The sequence below is a fragment of the Rhinatrema bivittatum genome, chromosome 15 (genome assembly GCF_901001135.1).
Source record: "Rhinatrema bivittatum chromosome 15, aRhiBiv1.1, whole genome shotgun sequence".
NCBI classification, from domain to species: Eukaryota; Metazoa; Chordata; class Amphibia; order Gymnophiona; family Rhinatrematidae; genus Rhinatrema; species Rhinatrema bivittatum.
In genome coordinates, this window is record NC_042629.1 from 65556365 (window position 1) to 65574976 (window position 18612).

The 18612-nt window shown below is 46.3% G+C and overlaps 1 protein-coding gene across 5 annotated transcripts in view; it reads right to left on the reverse strand.

Moving 5' to 3' along the window:
- Positions 1-18612, reverse strand: part of LOC115076472 — an 85367-nt gene that overhangs the window by 22104 nt on the left and 44651 nt on the right. The window lies entirely within an intron of this gene.

Here is an 18612-nt window from a genome sequence, read left to right on the forward strand (position 1 = left end):
CCTTTCCTTATGGCATCAGGAAACGCCTCCAGAGGCAGCAGAAACGCCAAGATTGCTGGCAGTGAACACCGTACTGGTAAGAGCAGCTTATGGCAGCTTCCAAGATGAAGCATGCCCTTAACAAGGATGAGGTTTAAGCCACGCCGGCCCCTGGAAACAGCTGGAGCCAAGGTGGGACAGGGTTAAGTGGGGAGGCTGGGGTTCAGTTCCTTACATCCAAACCTGGCCACTCTCCAGGTGAAGGATGCTGCCTGGTTTGCTGGGTCTCTGGAGAATTAACGTGAACCTCTGGGTTTGCAATTACTCAAGCAGCCCAAGTCGCATCAGCCCATGCACCCCAGAAGCGGGTAAGACTTCTGCATGCAGCAGCCTTAAAAAGAGGAGGTGGCAGATGCAAAGCCAGCATCAGAATTCAGGAAGGCATGGGGATAAGCACAGGGGACCCCAGCTGAGGAGGAGGGAAAGGAAAGCCAGAGATCAACTGGGGTCTTCGGCACTGCACCAGGAATAAAACCGTGCAACGACTTGGCAGGCCTAACCATCCTTACCAGCCACCATATTCTCTGATTTTATGCGTTGCTATACATTGGTATGCGTTAGTAATCGTATCCTGATTACTTCTAGGGAAATACCTATGGAATACGAACGCAACCCACTCTGAAGTACTGAAAGGGGCAATCTAAACTGCACAAACAAATATATAATGCGAAACAAACACGTAATCAAGTAATAATCTGTTAGTCACAGGGAACTCAGATTGAAAGGGCAAACCCCAAATAGATGCGGAGGATCTTTCTGAGAATGTTTTTCTTCGTTCGATCTCTTATTCATTCATTTTACAGACTTCAGCCTGCACGGACCAGGGCAGATGATGTTTTGACACGACGGCTTACGGCAGCACCTTCTGCTCTGCCAGCACATACTACGGAAAACTTAAAATTATAAAGCGACCAGAATGCCATGGAAGGAAAAGGCAGGAAGCATGAAAGGTTATTTTTAAACATTCCAGAGGATTAAGAAACTATTTGAGACACAGTCCTTGGCTATTTCTGCTTCCTGTTACTAAATTTACTCCTGCCTTCCCCTTTGTCGGTTTCCAAGCCCATAGGAAGCAGATTCTTTGAGAAGGTTACGCCAACAGATGGCAACGTGAATGCTCGACAAACCCATCGAAGCACTTGGAGCAGGGGCATAGCCAAACATTTTGACTTGGGATCTAGGGGGAATGGGAGCTTGCAACCCTTCTGGCTTCACTATCCGTGACTCGATCACCGAACTAAAAACTGCAACATGCCTAGGTTAGCTTCAAGGAGAACCCCGTTTGCTTTAGCCTGGTTACTCATAGCTCTTATCCTGTCATAGAAAATAACGCAACTCTTCGGGGAAATTTTCTTCTCGCTGCACCTGTACACAGTAAGGTTTACTGTAGTAAACTGTAATTTCAAGGGCTTTTGAAAGACTCCTGTAACTTGGAGTCCAAGCACACCAGTCGCAGACCTCCAACGGATGCACCTTTGAAACGGGTAGCAAGCACACATTCAGCCCCTCTGAACAATGTTATATAATGGACCAAGCACAGTTCTCAGGAACCACCGGGCAGAGGTCAGAGCCCAAACTGAAGCAGGAACTCCTGCCCTTCACTGGTCATTAAGGAGGAGAGCTGCTGGTGCCTGACGGCTCCTCGGCGCTGCACCCAGAATCCCATGGAATTTTCAAAAGCACTTAGATTTGAAAGGGATAATACTGGGAATCAAAACAAGTTTTAAAAAAAAAAAAATCCTATGATGGTGTCCCTTGCATATCTGAACTGCCTGCCTGCTTCGGTCTACTTAAGCATCTCCCGGTCATTCACACTATTCATACAGCCAGTCAGCTATCATGTTCTAGATACTTGTTCCATTTGTAACACATTGCACAGCAGATATGGAGTCTCCTCCACATTGGAAAACATTTTAGCAGTTAGCTCACAAGTCTTTCTGCCGAGGGGATGCCTATCTCCCAGATCCACCTATATCACACCATAAAAAAAAAAGACTGCTCCTTATAGCTCCTTATATTTTTTAAGAGAGGGATGCAAGTTGTATTCTGAATGATTCTGTCATGGACCGTCACAAGAGCCAGGATGTCTACTGACTGGGGCCTTCTGGGATCAATTATAAAATTATGTTTTGAAACAGACTCGGAGGCAGTACCACATAGGACTTGACTTTGGGGGGGGGGATGACCTCAGGACTCCTGCTTCTGGGCAAGTGACCAAACCTTGCTCTAAGCAATTACCCTGGCTCTCCGGAAAGGAGGGGGCTTATTTTGCTCCTATGCTCTACCTTTCAGAGGGTGGGTCTGAGTCTACATCAGCAAATAGCTAATGGTGACAGAAAAAAGTACTACAAAACGGGACAGGCTGGCAAAAGCCTCGTACTCTGATCCTGAGAACTGACTGCCAAAGTACTGTTATTAGTTGGCCTGAATAGTTTCCCCAGCCCCACAGCAACAAGAAAAAACAAACAAACTCAAGCTAATGACACCTTCCACGAGATGGAAGCATCACAGCCTTTGGTACTCATAAGAGCTCGGACGCTCCAAACTGACTCTTCTGCATCCCCAGACAACTCCGGGTGCAGGAGAGCTGTTCTGAGAATTAAAGCGGGGGGCTCTCTACATGGCCACGTGCACCAGTGCCACTGAACCACAGGGCTAGAGCCTTTGCAATTCCTTTAGGGGAGGAGCAAACATGCTCGGTCTGTTCCCTTTGCTGCCTGCTGGCTTTGCAGCTGCTTGAACAGGAAAAATGGAAGCACAGGCCCTGGGTCAACCAAGACGTCTATTCAAAGTGACAGCTCTAATTCCTCCTCTGAGATGGAGCCGAAGTGCCAGTGCAAAGCTCCAGCATAGCTCCAATCAAATCTATGGTAACTAATGCTTAACTAGGGCTTCTCGGCCCTGTCCAGGTTCCTCTACTGCTTGCCTGCATGTATGCAACAGATGGAAACCAGGAATGGCTCAGCTTTTGCGTGTTGACCTTGGGTTAATGTGGTCAATTCTCTTATAAGACGAGGGATATTCAATTTTGTTTTTGTTTTGACAAGAAAAGTATTCCAACAGAGCCAGTTAGAAGGTGTGACATGCTACAGTGGCAAAACTCAAAAAGTAAGCCGTATCAATGAGAGCCAAGAAAGCTGTTTCCTGGAACAGGGTGCATTTGCTCTCTAAGGAATATCAGAAGAAAAAAACTGGGCAGTTATGATCTGCATTATTCCAGCTGGCCTGGAAACCCACTTATCTCTCACTAACTCGCATTTACCAGAAAGGAAAACCGCTGAATTACAAATGAGTGTAGTTTTAAAGGATTACAAGAATATTGAACCTTACCATTTAAGGCCTGTGTGTACCAATATATGTCACAATTTACAATACTTCATTAACAAGAAATGTGCAAATCATTCTACTGAAAGGGTTCTCCATCTGTGCAAATAATGCAGGTCAACCAACAAGCTGTAGGCAACACTTTTCTACAGGTCTGATTTCATAGATTAGTGACCGGCTTTCTTGGGCCGTGCACTCCTTCAAATAGGCCGATGCAGAATAAAAAGAGCTGGGCCTACAACGCGCAGGCCGACCTTTCACTTCTATGCAGCAGAGTGGACTGGGTCGGCAACTGCATGACTTTGCCCAAGGTCATAAGCCACGCGACAGAGACAGTTTCAGATTCCTCAGGCTGACATACTTACATCTGTTTGCCCAACTGTGCTTATATTCTCTGCGACTTAGGAAGTGCTGAAAAAAAGTTGCCTTGAAAACAATTTCATGAAAGAGTCGCGTTTGATTTCAGGCTAAAGATTATAAGCAGCAAGAACTTCACTGAAATAGGTTTGTGAAACAGTTTGGGGAAATTGCCAACACTTTTTGGGTTTTATTTTAGATGTAATTCTTCGCCTTTTCCAAATTCATGCTCAAGGCAAGTTACAATACAGGTAACTGTGGTTATTTCCCTGCCTGAGAGGACTTGCCCAAAACCACCAGGATCATCAGTGGGGAAAAGCACGATTTGAGCCCTGGCTACCTTGCCCTCTACCACTGGGCAACATCTCCGATTCATCGCGTTGGTCACCAATATTTATTTATTTATTTTTTTTTAAAGGGAAAAAAAATTGGAAAAATCCAAAGCGGGTTCTGCAATTCTGCTTCACAAGTCCAAAGTGGACCTCATCGGCTCTATGCACGCACGTTTGGATTTTCTGAAAATCCAAACATTCGAGTTCCATTGCAAATTGTTCTATGAAACTGGTGGGGAAATGATCCTCCAATTAGATCCCCTGCTTCTGCGTTATCATGGGATGGGGGGCAGTGTTGGGGATTGGGGACTAGTTAGAAGATAGAAAAAAAAAAAAAAAGCAAGGCTAAATGGTAAATTTTCCCAATGGAGAAAGGTGAATAGTGAGTGCCCCAGGGATTGTTCTGGGACCACTGCTTTTTATTATATTTATAAATAACCTGGAAATGGGAACGAGTGAGGTGATCAAATTTGCTGATGACACAAAATTATTCAAAGTTGTTAAATCACAAGAGGATTGTAAGAAATTGCACAAGGACTTGCAAAACTCAGACATTGGGCATGCAAATGGCAAATGAAATTTAATGTGGACAAGTGCAAAGTAATCCAAATTATAGCTACACAATGCAAGGTACCACATTAGGAATCACCACTCAGGAAAAGGATGTAGGCAGCGTCGTTGATAAAACGTTGAAATCCTCTGCTCTGTGTGCAGGGGCAGCCAAGAAAGCAAATAGAATGCTTCGGATTATTAGGAAAGGAATGGAGAATAAAACAGAGAATATCACAATGCCTCTGTGTCGCTGCATGGTGCGACCTCATCTTGAGTGCTGTGTGCAGTTCTGGTCACCTCATCTCAAGAAAGATAGAGCAGAATTAGAAAAGGTACAGAGAAGGGCAACCAAAGTGACAAAGGGGATGGAAGGATTCCCCTATGAGGAAAGGCTAAAGAGGTTAGGACTCTTCAGCTTGGAGAAGAGACGGCTGAGGAGAGATATGATTGAGGTCTATGCAAATGAGAGGAATGAGTAAATCTTAATTGGTTGTTTACTCTTTCAAAAAGTGCAGACTAGGGGACACACACAATTAAGTTACTAGGTAATATAATTAAAACCAATAAGAGAAAATATTTTTTTTATTCAATGCATAATTAAGCTCTGGAATTCATTGCCAGAGGATGTGGTGAAAGCTATTAGTGTAGATGTGTTTAAAAGAGATCTGGATAAGTACCTGGAGGAAAAGGCCATTAACCATTATTAAAGTGGAGTTGCAGAAATCCACTGCTTATTCTTGGGATAAGGAGCTTGGAATCTATCTACCCCTTGGGATCCTGCCAGGTACTTGTGACCTAGATGGCCACTGTTGGAAACAGGATACTGGGCTTGATGGACCCTTAGTCTGACCGAGTAGGGCATATCTTATGTCATCTGCTGTTCACTAGCGTGACTGCCTAGTGATCACCATTCAAGGTGAGATTTTTCTATCTTCAGCTCTTAGTTACAAAAAAAAATTATTTTTTTTTTTATCCAACTACGCACGTGAAATGCAAATTTTACCGTTTGGCGTCAGCACCAAAGGAAGGGGAAAAATGTTAAGGCAGCTTTTCGTCCAGTGCTCTCGCCAGCAGTATTCACACAGATTCCCCCTTCTTTTGTTTTTAGTAAAGGAAAGAGCCGGCGTAAGCTATCCAGCGCTGCCATCAATGCGCTGCACGGGACTACCAAAAGCCACCTTATAATGCTTTGACTCTCTCAGTAACTCGGTGGAGGCCGGCAGATAAGGACCACTTTGTCCCATGCACTCGGCATGGCTGCTCATCCCTACACAGCCGTACAAGCTTAGCTGCCTGCCGCTGCTTGCTCCCTCTCTCTTGTCCTTGGCTGGGGAGCAGTGGCCCAAGTCAGCCTGCAGATCATGCTAGGAAACTCACACCCCCCCCCCCCCCCCCCGCCCCCCTGGAGAAGGTACTGGAGACCTTGGCACTGTTTTGTGCTGCCTGACTTTGAGCCTCCTCTTCTTCCGAGGCAGACACAGCTGTACCCCTCGTTACGCAAGTCGCTTTTGTCGCCCTGCCGTTTTGGCAACCTCTGCTCTTCTAGGTGACCGAGCACATAGGTTTCCCTACCTAGTCCAACACCCAGACCCATCCACCATTCTTTCACCCTCACGCGCCTCTTACCTGTAGCAGGAGTGCTTCAATCTATTTAAAACATTTCTTGCTGGTATCTTTCGCTCCCAAGACACACCCAAAGGGTTTGCACCCTGAAATTACTGCCTGTTTCAATCGGTGGACAGAGCGAATGGATAAAAGGGAGAAAACTGGAATATGCCACATTTTCAAAGGATTCCAATTTTATTACACTTCAAATTTCCCTAAGTGCCCAGTCTTGTAGTGACCAGGGAAGCTCACAAGTGTTTCTCTTGTTCCTCAACAGGAAGCTTCAGCAAGTTTATCTGGAGGTCACAGTACGTTCTCCCACAGCAGCGACTTATAAAGTCGCACACTGCATCAATGGTTAATCTATGCTTATTCAGACTTCCTGTGGCGTGCCTGCCCTGGGTAAACTGGGGATTTATTTCACTTAAACTTGATCCCTGCAGGGTGGTGGTGGTGTTTTTTGTTTTGTTTTTATTTGCACATGTAAACTTGTGGTTCTTTTTTTGGCCTGGCTTCCTGCACTTTGCCACTGGGCGTACCCGCGGGACTCTGGCTGCGTCCAACGAGGTCGCAGTATGCTAACTCTATCTAGTCTCGTGCCGTTATGGAGGAGAGCTTTGCAGCAGCTGCTCTTCTTATATAGCGAACAAACACCGCCCATCGCTGAATGAGATGCCACATCGTGATGCACCACGCTGTTCTAATCCCAGGCGCGTTCAGCTCAGTCCCATGGTGGACAGTAGCAGTACGGGACCATCCTGAACATTTTTGCTTAGAAATCATGCTTCAAGTACCAGGGTTTTTTTTTGTGTGCACCCTTCTTGAGACAAGTCAATCATTAGATAAAGGATAAACAGGGAGTTCTCTAAAAAGTCTTTTGCTCTTCAAACTGTGCAATGACCGGATCTTAATGACCCAGAGCATTCTCAAAAGGAGGAATAAAAAAAGGTTTAAAACAGAGTTGTGAAACTAAAAGCAGTGCTTCCATAGCAAATACAGGCATGCCTTTTATAATTCACATGTTCCATATGACTAATCCCTCATAAGCACCAAGGCCATGAGTCAACGGGCCAAATCATTCATAGTGAACAGAACGCAGACCTGTAATTCTCAGTGTAACACCTTCTGCTAATTTCACGTAGATGGATATTGAATTAGGAAGACAGACTGAGCCCCGATGGCATAAAAAGAATTTACATAGTTTTCTTGATGATAAAGGAAGGAGATATATATTTTTTTTAATTGATACAAATCAATTATTCTGGGGATAATTTTACAACAACCTGCATATGTTTCATGACAAATACACACGCGTCATACCAATTTTCAAAGGGAACTTATGTTCGAAAATTATCCCACCAAAACTACTCTGCACACAATTTACACCTCTTAATTCATATGCAGAAATTTTTTGTTGCCAAAAAAAAAAAATTTTACCTGGATACTTTTGGAAGTGGATGAGGATGTGCACAGATGTAAACCGCTCCCCCGGCTCCATGCTCAGGCCGGGTACACTTAAGACGCCTATCTTGCAGGCAATTTTGTAAAAGCACCGTTTTACCCACGGAAATGCCTTTGAAATATGACCCTTGCAATAAGAGAAAATAATTGGATGAATGCACAAACACCCATCTTCCTTCAGCTCCTATCGCCCCCAAATGCAGTACAAGATTGAATTTATTTACTGACCCCTTCTGACAGCTGGCTGTTGTATTTTGAGACATACGTCTGGAACAGCAGAGGAGAACATATCACTGATGCAAGCAACATGGAAGTTGCTATGTTACTGAGATTCTATTTTGAAAAAAATGACAAATTCTATTAATAGCTAACTTCGATTAGGCAGCCAAACTAAGCAAGAGGCAGCGTCCTGTGGCGCTTTCTGACGCACATCTCTGGTGGGTAACCAGTGACCCCCCCCCCCCCCACCCCCCCAAGGCACACACACAGAGTCCTGGAAAGCCATTCATCTACGTTTCCTTATGAAAAGGATCTTTCACCCGTGCTTTTGTGTAAGCCTGCGAGGGTTGCCCTATAAAGAGCGGATAACCAAAATCAGCCAGGGAAAACCTACAAGATTTTGCCTACCTTAACGGGTAGCAAGGAACAAGGATCAAACAGGCAGGTTGTAGGGGAGATGTTTTTATCAGACAAGCGTAATGCGTTTCCGACTCATGATTGAGAGCCAAGCTGAGCAGGAAGAGCCATGTCGCCCATGTGTACAAGCGAAAGCATGAAGCCCTCACCAGCTGGTCAGAAGTGTATCAGGTGAGTCACACGAGCCTGAAACAGCAGCATTGGCAATGGAAGTCAGCTCCTGGGCCCTGCTGTGACCTGAAGGTCTGCCCGAGCTGGGCATCAGGACCGCTACAGGGCACAGGCCCCTTGCCGATTTGCATTCGTAATGCTACAGGCGCTTGTAGATCACCAGGACCAGCTGTGAGGGTGGAGATTACTGCTGCTTCCCCTCTTCTCACCCATCAGTGAACCTACCAGTGAGAAAAATGTTGCCTCTCTCATCACCCTGCCCCCTCTTCCCACCATCTGTCATCCCCCTTTGGCCCAGAGCCCAAAGGAAAATGTAACGCCTGATCCTAGTTCAGGGGATGTTTGAAGGAGAGGGCTTGATGTTTAAATAAGGTGGACAGGAATTGGCTGTGGAGGGTGAGAGAAATTACAGAAGATCAATGGGGGGGGGGGGGGAGGGTGAGAAGGGATCAACTGGAGGGTGGAATGAAAGAGCAGGGGGAAGAGGTGCTGGGAGGAAATGAGGCTGTAAGGTGAGAGGGGATAACAGAGGACCCGTGACATTTATAGCAGGGGATTCAGCCTCGCTCCCTCAGTCCACCCTCCCCTGTCTATAGCAGTCTCTCTCCTTCAGCTCCTCTCTCCTAGATTCAAGAGACACATGGAACTCATAAGGCATTAGGCCTGTTGTAACATGTGATGGATGTGGGCTTGGCCCTCAGAAAGCCTTGAATAAACAAACAAACAATTACAATATAGCAAACCTCCCATACCAAAAACAGCACTAACTGCCAGCACTCAAACTGCAACCTTACCTATGAAGAGGCAACACTGCAAATATTACATGAGGCCCTAAAACACCAATATACCTCCTATTTAGAAAACAAAACAAGCCAGGCTGCCTAAAATACTTGTACCTAAAAATGTTGTACAAAAGCTTTTAAAAACTACATAAGCCTCTTCTTCAGATGTCAGATCAGAGGCATTCAGACGGGCTCTATAATGTCTCAGTAACTCATGTACACTAGTATTTCTGGACAATACTTACATAGCTCTAATAAAAGTTTCACAGCCTGCCAAGAATACAGTTTACCCCAAGAGACAAATTTATCATTTCAAATACTAACTCCCAGGACTCAACGGCCAAACCCAAACAGGGACGAGCAGCCTTGCAAATATTACATTAGGTCCTAGAAGACAAATACACCTCCTACTGAAAACAGAACAAGATGGACTGATATACACCCTAGAAACTATAAACTAAATCTCTCACCTGAATCACAGACAGACCCTTAACCAAAGGCAAAATAAGAGACCAACAAAATAAAGAAATATAAAACATAAATCATAACTGATGAGTACAACATTCAATAATTAAAATCTCAAAAAAGTTCATAAAATTTCTCAAAATACCAATATAATATTTCAAAACCACAAACATCAAATAATGAAACTAAGGATTTAAAAAATCTCCTTCTCTTCATAACTGGCATGTTTCAAATTCCTGCCACTCAGATTGTTATGGATTGGGGGATGACAGCTGTATAAACGTTACACACACACACACACACACACACACACCCTCACCCACACACACTCTCTCACCCACACCCACACACACTCTCTCACCCACACCCAGGATCTCACCTACCCAAACACAGGCTCTCAACCTCTCACAAGCATGCACCCAGGCTATCACCCATTCACCCAGGTAATCATACACCATAACTGCACAGTCACACATACACACAGCTTCTCACCCCCCACCCACACAGAAGCAGTCACCCACCCCAACACACATACACAGCCTCTCTCACACACACAGAACTCATCTACCCTCAAAAACACACCCAGGTTCTCATCCACACATACACCCCCACCCTCCCAGGCATAACCAGAGTACGCATGTACCTGTCTGTGAGCCATGCAGAGGTGTTCAATGGGAAAAACGGGGAAGAGCTAAGACAGTTGAAATTTAAGGGCCCAATTTTCAAAAGTATTTACACCCTTAAAACCGGGGTTTTACACATGTAAATGCACCTTACCTGTGTAAGTGGGGTTTTGAAAATTGCCACAATATATCCCATCGAATTGTCCAGAGGTTATACACATGCAAGTGCACTTTACATGTTTAAAAGGGGCTTTTCAAAATTGCTACAACACTATGTTATATTTACAGGTATGTCCTTTTACAATTACCTCCTTAGTGTCCATCTTTTGATGTTTTAAAAAGGGTGGCGCAAGTTAACCCGCATTAAGCTATACCCTCCGAGCTAACCTATAAACGTACGGGGTCAAACTACCTGAGCATATTCAAAGTGAATTGAAGCACAGGTTGAAAATGCTGGCTAGCCTGAGTGCAAGTTACAGCCCTCCCCGCAGTTATAAAATGAGCCTGCCTCATGCGGAAACCTCTCCTTCGGGTAAGGAAGGTCCGTTGGGTCTCTCCTGAGGATTAACATTTGCTGGGGAAATGCTCTGACAGGGGGGAGGAAGGGGCAGGCAAGAAGCTGCTCCTTGAGGGTGGCACCGTCTCTCTGGGAAAAAGCCTCCAATTTCGTTAGAATGGAAAATCCTGCCTAGCCACCCCTCTGGGGGGTTTTTTTTTTTTATACAGACTTTTAAAAAGCCTCACTCCCTGCAGCTTTACGCCCATTCCTCAGTTCTTCCCACCTATTATGCACCCAGTTTATTTGCTCTCACTAGTCCTCTCCATGCCCCCCTATACCACAAACCCGTTTTTCTCTGTCTCTCTTTCTTAAGAGCGTAAACTATAAAGTTGCTGAACAGTTCTGCAGCCGTCTGGTGGCCACTCTACAAATTATTTTATAAACTGCCTCCCCAGCATTAATAAAGCAGGCCTTAATAAGTTATTCACAATAATAATCCCCCTAATGTGTACAGTCTGAATATTAAGGCACCTAGGAAGTTAGGAGAAAAAATCACTGCGGAGTAAGGCCCGGAGCAAATGCATCTCGCTGAATATGTCGCTGTAGTTTGCCACACCAGCCCGCCTGCCGCCCCCCCCCCCCAAAAAAAATATAAAATAAAAGGCTTTTTAACCCTATGAAACATTGCTTTTCCAATGAGTGCAATCTTATTATAACACTGCGCTTTATCAAACAGGAAGAGAAGTCTTCCTTTTCATGTGCACTCTGGTCTAACTGTCAAACAGTCGCGGCACTGGGAGTTTATTTCAAGTGTCACTTCAGGATGTGGTGCGCACAAAGCCACAGACTTTATGCCTCTGTCAACAAAAACCCCCCAAAAGGTCGTGCAGAGACACTTCCGCGATCACTCATGCACTTAGAGTCAAAAGGTGAGCTTTACATCTAGCGCGCTACATGGGGGTCACGGTGGCTACACGACATGTGAACCATGTTAGAGTAAGGTTAAGAACATGCCATACTGGGTCAGACCAAGGGTCCATCAAGCCCAGCGTCCGGTTTCCAACAGAGGCCAAAAACCAGGCCACAAGAACCTGGCAAGTACCCAAACCCTACGTCTTGGCTCCCCCCTTGGTTTAAGTGCATCAGAATTCTCAAGAATGCAAAAAAAAAACCATGCAAGGTCTGGCAGCTCAGGTTCGAGGCCGGGAAGGATAGTATAAGCAGCTTTCCCCTACAGATCCGGACTGCATCACGCCTACTAATCTGCTGATCAAACATGCGGTACGTTTGGAAGACGGGGACTACTAGATGTCGAAACCATCAAGCATATTTCACGCAGAGGCCAAGCCGATGTTATTAAACTAGGATTTCTCCTGCCTCCAATCAGCTTCTTGAATCCGCCCACTGTGATTCACTACCCCCACTCTCCATCCCCTCTTATTTTAAATATCAAAAGGGAAAATGCAGATCTTTTTTTCCCCCCACTACGGAGGAAGAGAGGGTGTGCGCATGAACTAGTACAGGAGCGGAAAAGCCCCGACCTATGCCTTACAACTTGCAGTGGGCGTCGAAGCCAAAAACCGCATGTAGGACGTGCCAGAGAAGACCACAGATCTGCACATTTCTTGCTCACTGCTCCACTTTTTCTAGATGTGAGGAGCACAGATGCAAGCGTGGGGGAGGAAGGACACAGGACGTGGAGGGAGGAGGAAGAGGAGAATTAAAACAAAAAACGTAAATGCCAAGCACGGCAGAGCTCTCTAACCTCCAGTGAATGAGGCGCTGAAGCAAGCTGATCGCGAGGAGCCACTCCCTCCTCACAGACCCTGACTCACGGTTCGCCCGCGGCAGCCATGCTGCTTCAGAGTTTTACGTTAGCTTCATCTTTTGCTCGTTTGAATTCTGACCTGAAGAGCGGTTCCAGCTCGCAAGCGCCAGTCAAGCTCAATAAAAAGGGATGGCCCGAAGTATCTCTCTCTCTCTCTCTAGTTTTGCTTTTCTTTGCGAGCCTTTATTTCGGCAGTGGTGCCCTCCAGACCTGAAGAAACAGGCAGTCCAGCTCCTGAGGCAGCCGAGCGTACATCCCCCTGCCAGAAGGAAGGCTGGAGAGGAGAGATCGGGTGCCAGCTGCCGCCAGGCTATATTGGGCTGCGTGGGAAAGGGTATAGGAGCCATTTCGAAAACCTCAGGCGGTTTTGAAGGTCGCGCTTGCCGACCTTCAACTCAGTTTTGTTTTTTTTTTTTTTAAGGGAAAACTGCTCCCGCACTTTCCCTCTGAAGCTCAGGGTTGCAAGGAACCGTGGGTGCAAACGAGCCCCACCGACGCTGCATCCCCCCGTCTTGCAGGGAAGGATGCACACGGCAAAGTACCCGCGGAGGGATTTCAAAGTCCCCACGTGTACTTTGGCTCCCCTGATCTCAGACCACTTCCAAGGACCACCTCCCTCCCCCCCAACCATGGCTAAGTCTAGGCGTCTGGATTTACCTTTGAAAACTGACCTTCCCCCACCCCCTGTGCACAGGCAGGGACGAGGAGGCCTCATCCAGACATGGGTAATGGGCCCATCGTGCGTCAAGGAGCTCCTTAAAGCCCGCGCTGCGCATTGTTACGGACGGAAATCATCGTCGTTTCACATTGGAGTATCTCTTCCCACAGACAGAGGATTTCACAATTCAAGAATATTTGGTTATGAGAAGAAAAGGAATGGTATTCTCTTCCCAACACGCTTTTTTTTTTTCCAGTGAAGGGAAAAGTATCTCCCATTATTTCTGAACTAAGAACTGGGAGTAGAAAGGACAAGAGGAAAAACAAAGGCGGTAACTTTAAAGCGAGCGCGCACGTGCACAGCACGTTATATAAAATACGCTCGGCGCGCACGCTCAAATAATTTTAAATGGTTACGCCAGGAAACGTTATTGGCGTGCATTTCCTTAGGACTTATCTGCTTTTACACGCGCAAGGGAGCACATTCCCAAACGTGCGCGCGCGTGTGAAGGAAATTACCAGTTTGCCCAGTCTCTCTCTCTAGGTCATCAAGACTACTGCGGTTCTTCAGTCTGCACCACCACCCCTCCTCCCCCCAACGAGTTTTATTCAGACTTACAGCAGCTAAAGAGCAGAAGTAAACAGGTGCAGGTAGCAGCAGCCCGCCGTGTGCTGCGCTCGCTGGATTTAAGCCTGGAAGTGTTAGCCTCGCCCCGACCCACCTCCAAAGACACCTTTTTTTTTTTTTTTGTTTTGTTTTACAGACATTCTGTCCCTCACGCATATACGCACACAGTTTGCTGCTTTAAACAATAAGAGTTGTGCGCGCTCGGCCCACGTAATCGCGGATGTGGGCCTTTCTACACGAGCAACTCTTACAATTCACCTCGATATTTTTAAAAACTCCACCCAAATGTACTTATTGAATATTATTCATCTGTTTGTTCCATTTTTCACCCCGCGCTCTCAAGCTGTTTCCCCCAGAGAACACGTTCAGATTCTTCGGACTTCCCTTTTTAAAAAGCAGAGAAAGCTTAACGACGAGGAGCAGAGAGCTTCCGAAAGTGATCTTTACGTAAATTCCTCCTCTTGTTTGGTCGATGAACGCAGAGAACAGGGCCAGGAGGCCTGAGGGATGCGTCTTCTTAAGAGGCCTGAAGCACCGCAGGAGTCCCTAACACAAGGCTGCGCATCTTCAGCAACAAAGAATTCATTGCAGGATATAGATTTTCCCACGGAAAACACTTCCAGTACAAAAGCAGTGGCACAGCCTGGCTGAGCTCAGAGTCTCCTTTCGAAAGGTTAGAAGCAAAAGTGCTACCGACTTCAGTTATATTTTGCATTCCCCCCCCCCCCCCCCCCCCCCCCGCATACAGACTGCTAAAAATGGACTTCTTTAACCAGCCCAATTAAATTACGAGACGACCGGCCTGCTAGCTCGGTGTGGGCCGACCACATGACTCCTGGGCTTGGTTTCTGCTTTTCATGTCAGCCGGGGCTGGACATGTTACACAGGCAGCGGTCAGAGCTCCCCCCTGGAGAAAGGGAGACCCCGGCCATCAGGTAGCCGACACCTAGCAGCCAAGCTCGGGGTACAGGAGTATTGCACCAGATTCCACAGGAAGCTGCACTGCCTGGCCTAGACTAGGGGGTAAAAAACAGGGAACACTCCCCTCACCAGGGAAACTGAAGTGGACTCGCAGCACTACAACCCAGCAGAGAGTTGTTGCAACTGAACTGGAAGCCCAAAAAGGCTTGGGAGAAAATTGTTAGGCCAAACCTTCTCTTCCCTTCCTGCAAGAACTTTTTTTTTTAAACTGCTCTAATTAAAAAAAAAAAAAAATCCTCCTGAAGTCAAATTGTGTCACCTGCAGTCAACAGGCAACCACAAGAGCGGAAATCAAAGATCCTACAAAGGCCTTCCTGAACGGACATTCTGTATGTCCGAGCTGGCTCGGGGCTTCCCGGCTCTGGGGTTATTTATTTATACATTCACCAAGCTTTTGTGCTCAAGCAAGAGCCACCAAAGGTAAAGAGCTCTGCCAAGAAAAACGGACAAGCAAAGGCAGGACGGTACCACACCGCTCGCTCCGTGAATAAATTACTACTGGATGACATAAAAAAACCAGCCCTGAACAATTCCCCTCACGATGCTCTTTGCATGCAAGTCCCTCTTACAGAAGTTAAGTCTTCATGCGTTCATCTCTCTGTGCGATGCACCAGAACGTACCGTACTAATCCAATGATTAAACAGGAGATTGCTCACTGCTAAGTTGTTTTTTTTTGTTTGTTTTACTACTAGCCCTATTTTCAAAACCATTAAGCAGACCCTATCTTCTGCACACAGACATTTTTACATGACCACCTGCAAAGCACTTGGCTTCGTGGGGAAATCGATGTATTTTTATGTGTTTATAGAAGAAATCTGAAGTGTCAGCCACCCATTTTTTCACCGAAGACGTTGAGACGGGCTTGCATTCCATTTGCTTCCTCACCACTCCTTTTGCAATCCTGCAAGTGGTATCAGTTTACACAAAGTGACCCAACCCAGCCAATCGGAGAGCTGCTTACTTTCAAAAGGCAATCAATCAGGAGCAATTAACATGTGAGTGGGCGACTTCTAGGTTGCACATGTTTTATTGCCTTAAAAAAAAAAAAAAAAAAAAAAACCCCGAACCCAGAACGAGAAACATTATTAAACAGTAGCTGTGCTCTGATTGCAGTAGGTAATTTTACATACAAGTACTTTTCTCTTACACAAAATAAACACCACTGCTTTCTTGGCTCATTCTGAGAAGGGCAGTGTGGCCATTTTTCAGGATCAACGCTGGTTTCCGCGTCCCCAGCGGTGTCTTCCCATTACATCTGGCAAAAGAACCAGGGTATGGTGCTCGCTGAGAAACCGTCAAGAGGACGGCACACCTGCCATGGCAGGCACAACCTTTACTTCACCTGGCTGTGTCCAAAGGGAAGGAGCGAGAATAGACCATATTTATCCATTACAATCATTCTACATAAGGCATCCCATGTCCTCAAACTCCAAGAGAAACAGGCAGGTAGGCCACAGTAGCACGTAAGATCCACAAGGCCCATCTGGTCTGCCCAATTTCACTCCCAGTGTAGTATCAGCTCCAAAACAAGTCCCACATGAGATATTCAGACGAGAAGGCGGCACTGCATGGAGCTTAGAGACAGATATTTATATGTTTTTGTAAACAGGTGACAAAGCATGCCTAATATTTCAGAAAAGGCAGCCAAGCCAAGTGCCACCTAAAATACCCCTCTCATCCCTTTGGTATTCCTGCCTAAGTGGAACTGGAAGGTCCAGCTGCCGGCACGTTCTTCATTAACAGCAGCACAGGCACAAGCCCCGTGGTAAGAGCGGGGTGAGTTTCAACTTACACAGTTTGCTCCTCTGGCTTGGCCCACTCCCTAGCTGGCACACAGAGATCTACAATCACTTCTTAACTAAAAACACAAAAGCTTTTTTATCTTCCTGCCTGGGCGAAAGGGCAGGCCCCTAGAAAAATGTGACACAGACCAACTCCCCTAGCCACACACAGGCACTGAACAAGTAAAAAAACAGATTAGGAAAACAAATCGGCTTCTGAAGGCTATTCAAGCAGGCGCTATCTAACTCGGCAACAAATGGCAGCCCTCAGTGAACACAGACTGTGGATGGTATCCGCCCTCCCCCTCCAGGTGCTGATCCCTCTTCTCCCCACTCCGTTCTCCTCCTCCTCCATCCGTACCAGCCAAAACCAAAACGTTTCAAGAAATACAGAGGCAGTTTTAAACCAATTTTTTTCTTCTTTGTTGACACGGAGAACCCATCACAACATCGTCCTATAAGGATGCGTCTAATTATCCTCATGATCCCCTATACATATAAAATCAAACCTCCCAGCTTAGAAGATGCTTTTCAAATGTAGGAAATACGCGGCAGCTGTTTCAGTTTGTGGAGCACCCCTGTGAGACCATTAAGACGTCCAGAACCCTCAGTCAGGCAGGAAAAAAAGTTGTGCTTCATCATAAAACAACTTTAGGACAGAAGGAAAAAGATGCCTTCGCTAGCTGACAAATTTTAAAAGGCCGGCGCACGTAAAAACCGTGAAACGTGCGTGTGGCCGGACCGCACGCGCGCCACGGGCATCTTCTGGTGCGCGTGGGAGAACTGGCGACGTAAAAAAGGAGGGGGCCGGCAGCCGTCTGGCCCAGGCAACTTACTACTGCTCTGGAGGGTTACGTTTTGAAACAAAGGGGAAAAAAAAAAAAAGTAGTTAAGAGGGTTTTAGATGTCGGGGAGGATAGGGGAAGAGAGAGGCAGGTTAGCTAGGGGGGTTTAGGAAGTTCCCAACCAGTCCCCCTCCTTTACTGGAGCAGACTGGGAGGGAACTGGGGGAAGGCCTAGGTCAGACGAAGCACGCATCTTGCAAAATAGGAAGGACAGCATCAAGGTCCACCACCAAAAGCGTTTATCTAACTCTTCTTCGGCAGCGCTTTAGAAATAAAAAGTGCAAACTGTAGGAGCACTTCCCACACAGCTGAAACGTTTGATCTGGACCAGAGAAGGCCTTTTGTTCAGTTCCCCTGCAGATTTTCAATGGCACCAGCAGGGGCCACCCAAAGACAACTTAGAAGAGGAACCAACAGCTACAAGGCCGAGAAAGAGCCTGGCAGAGGCTGATATGGAGGAAAGTGGAAATTAAAAGAAGCCCGCAACCGCAACTTCTAGATGTACACAGCACTGTACAGCTGCACACAAGAAAGGACACAGAACTTACAGTCTAGTTGAGGCAGAGGAGACAGGTAAGGAATATTTGGGGAGAAGCAAGGTTTAAGACTTTAAGCTGTTTCAGAAGAACACTCAAAACAGCTTTAAAACAAACAGAATATTCTGTTATAACACTACTTACAACTTAACGCAATCAGAATTAGTACATTTTGCTACAAAGTAAATAAGAAACTGATATTTAGCCAAATACAGAGCGTGACAGCAGAAAGACACACATGGTCCCATCCACGTGTGTCCCACCCCTCGTCTTCTGCTTAGGGTTGAAACTGCCGCTCCATGCAGATTACCCCAGTGCTAATGGGAGGACGTTCCAGGCACCCCCAGAAACTTAATTTAGCATGTTTTGTTTGCTAATCTCGTAAGGAAGTCGTCCCCCCCGCCGCATCCAATGAATTCACTTTCGCACACAGAGAGAAGGAACAGGTGTCTCTCCGAGGGAGGCTGAATCGAGCCACATCATTTCCCCTGCCCCGAGTGCTTAATGAT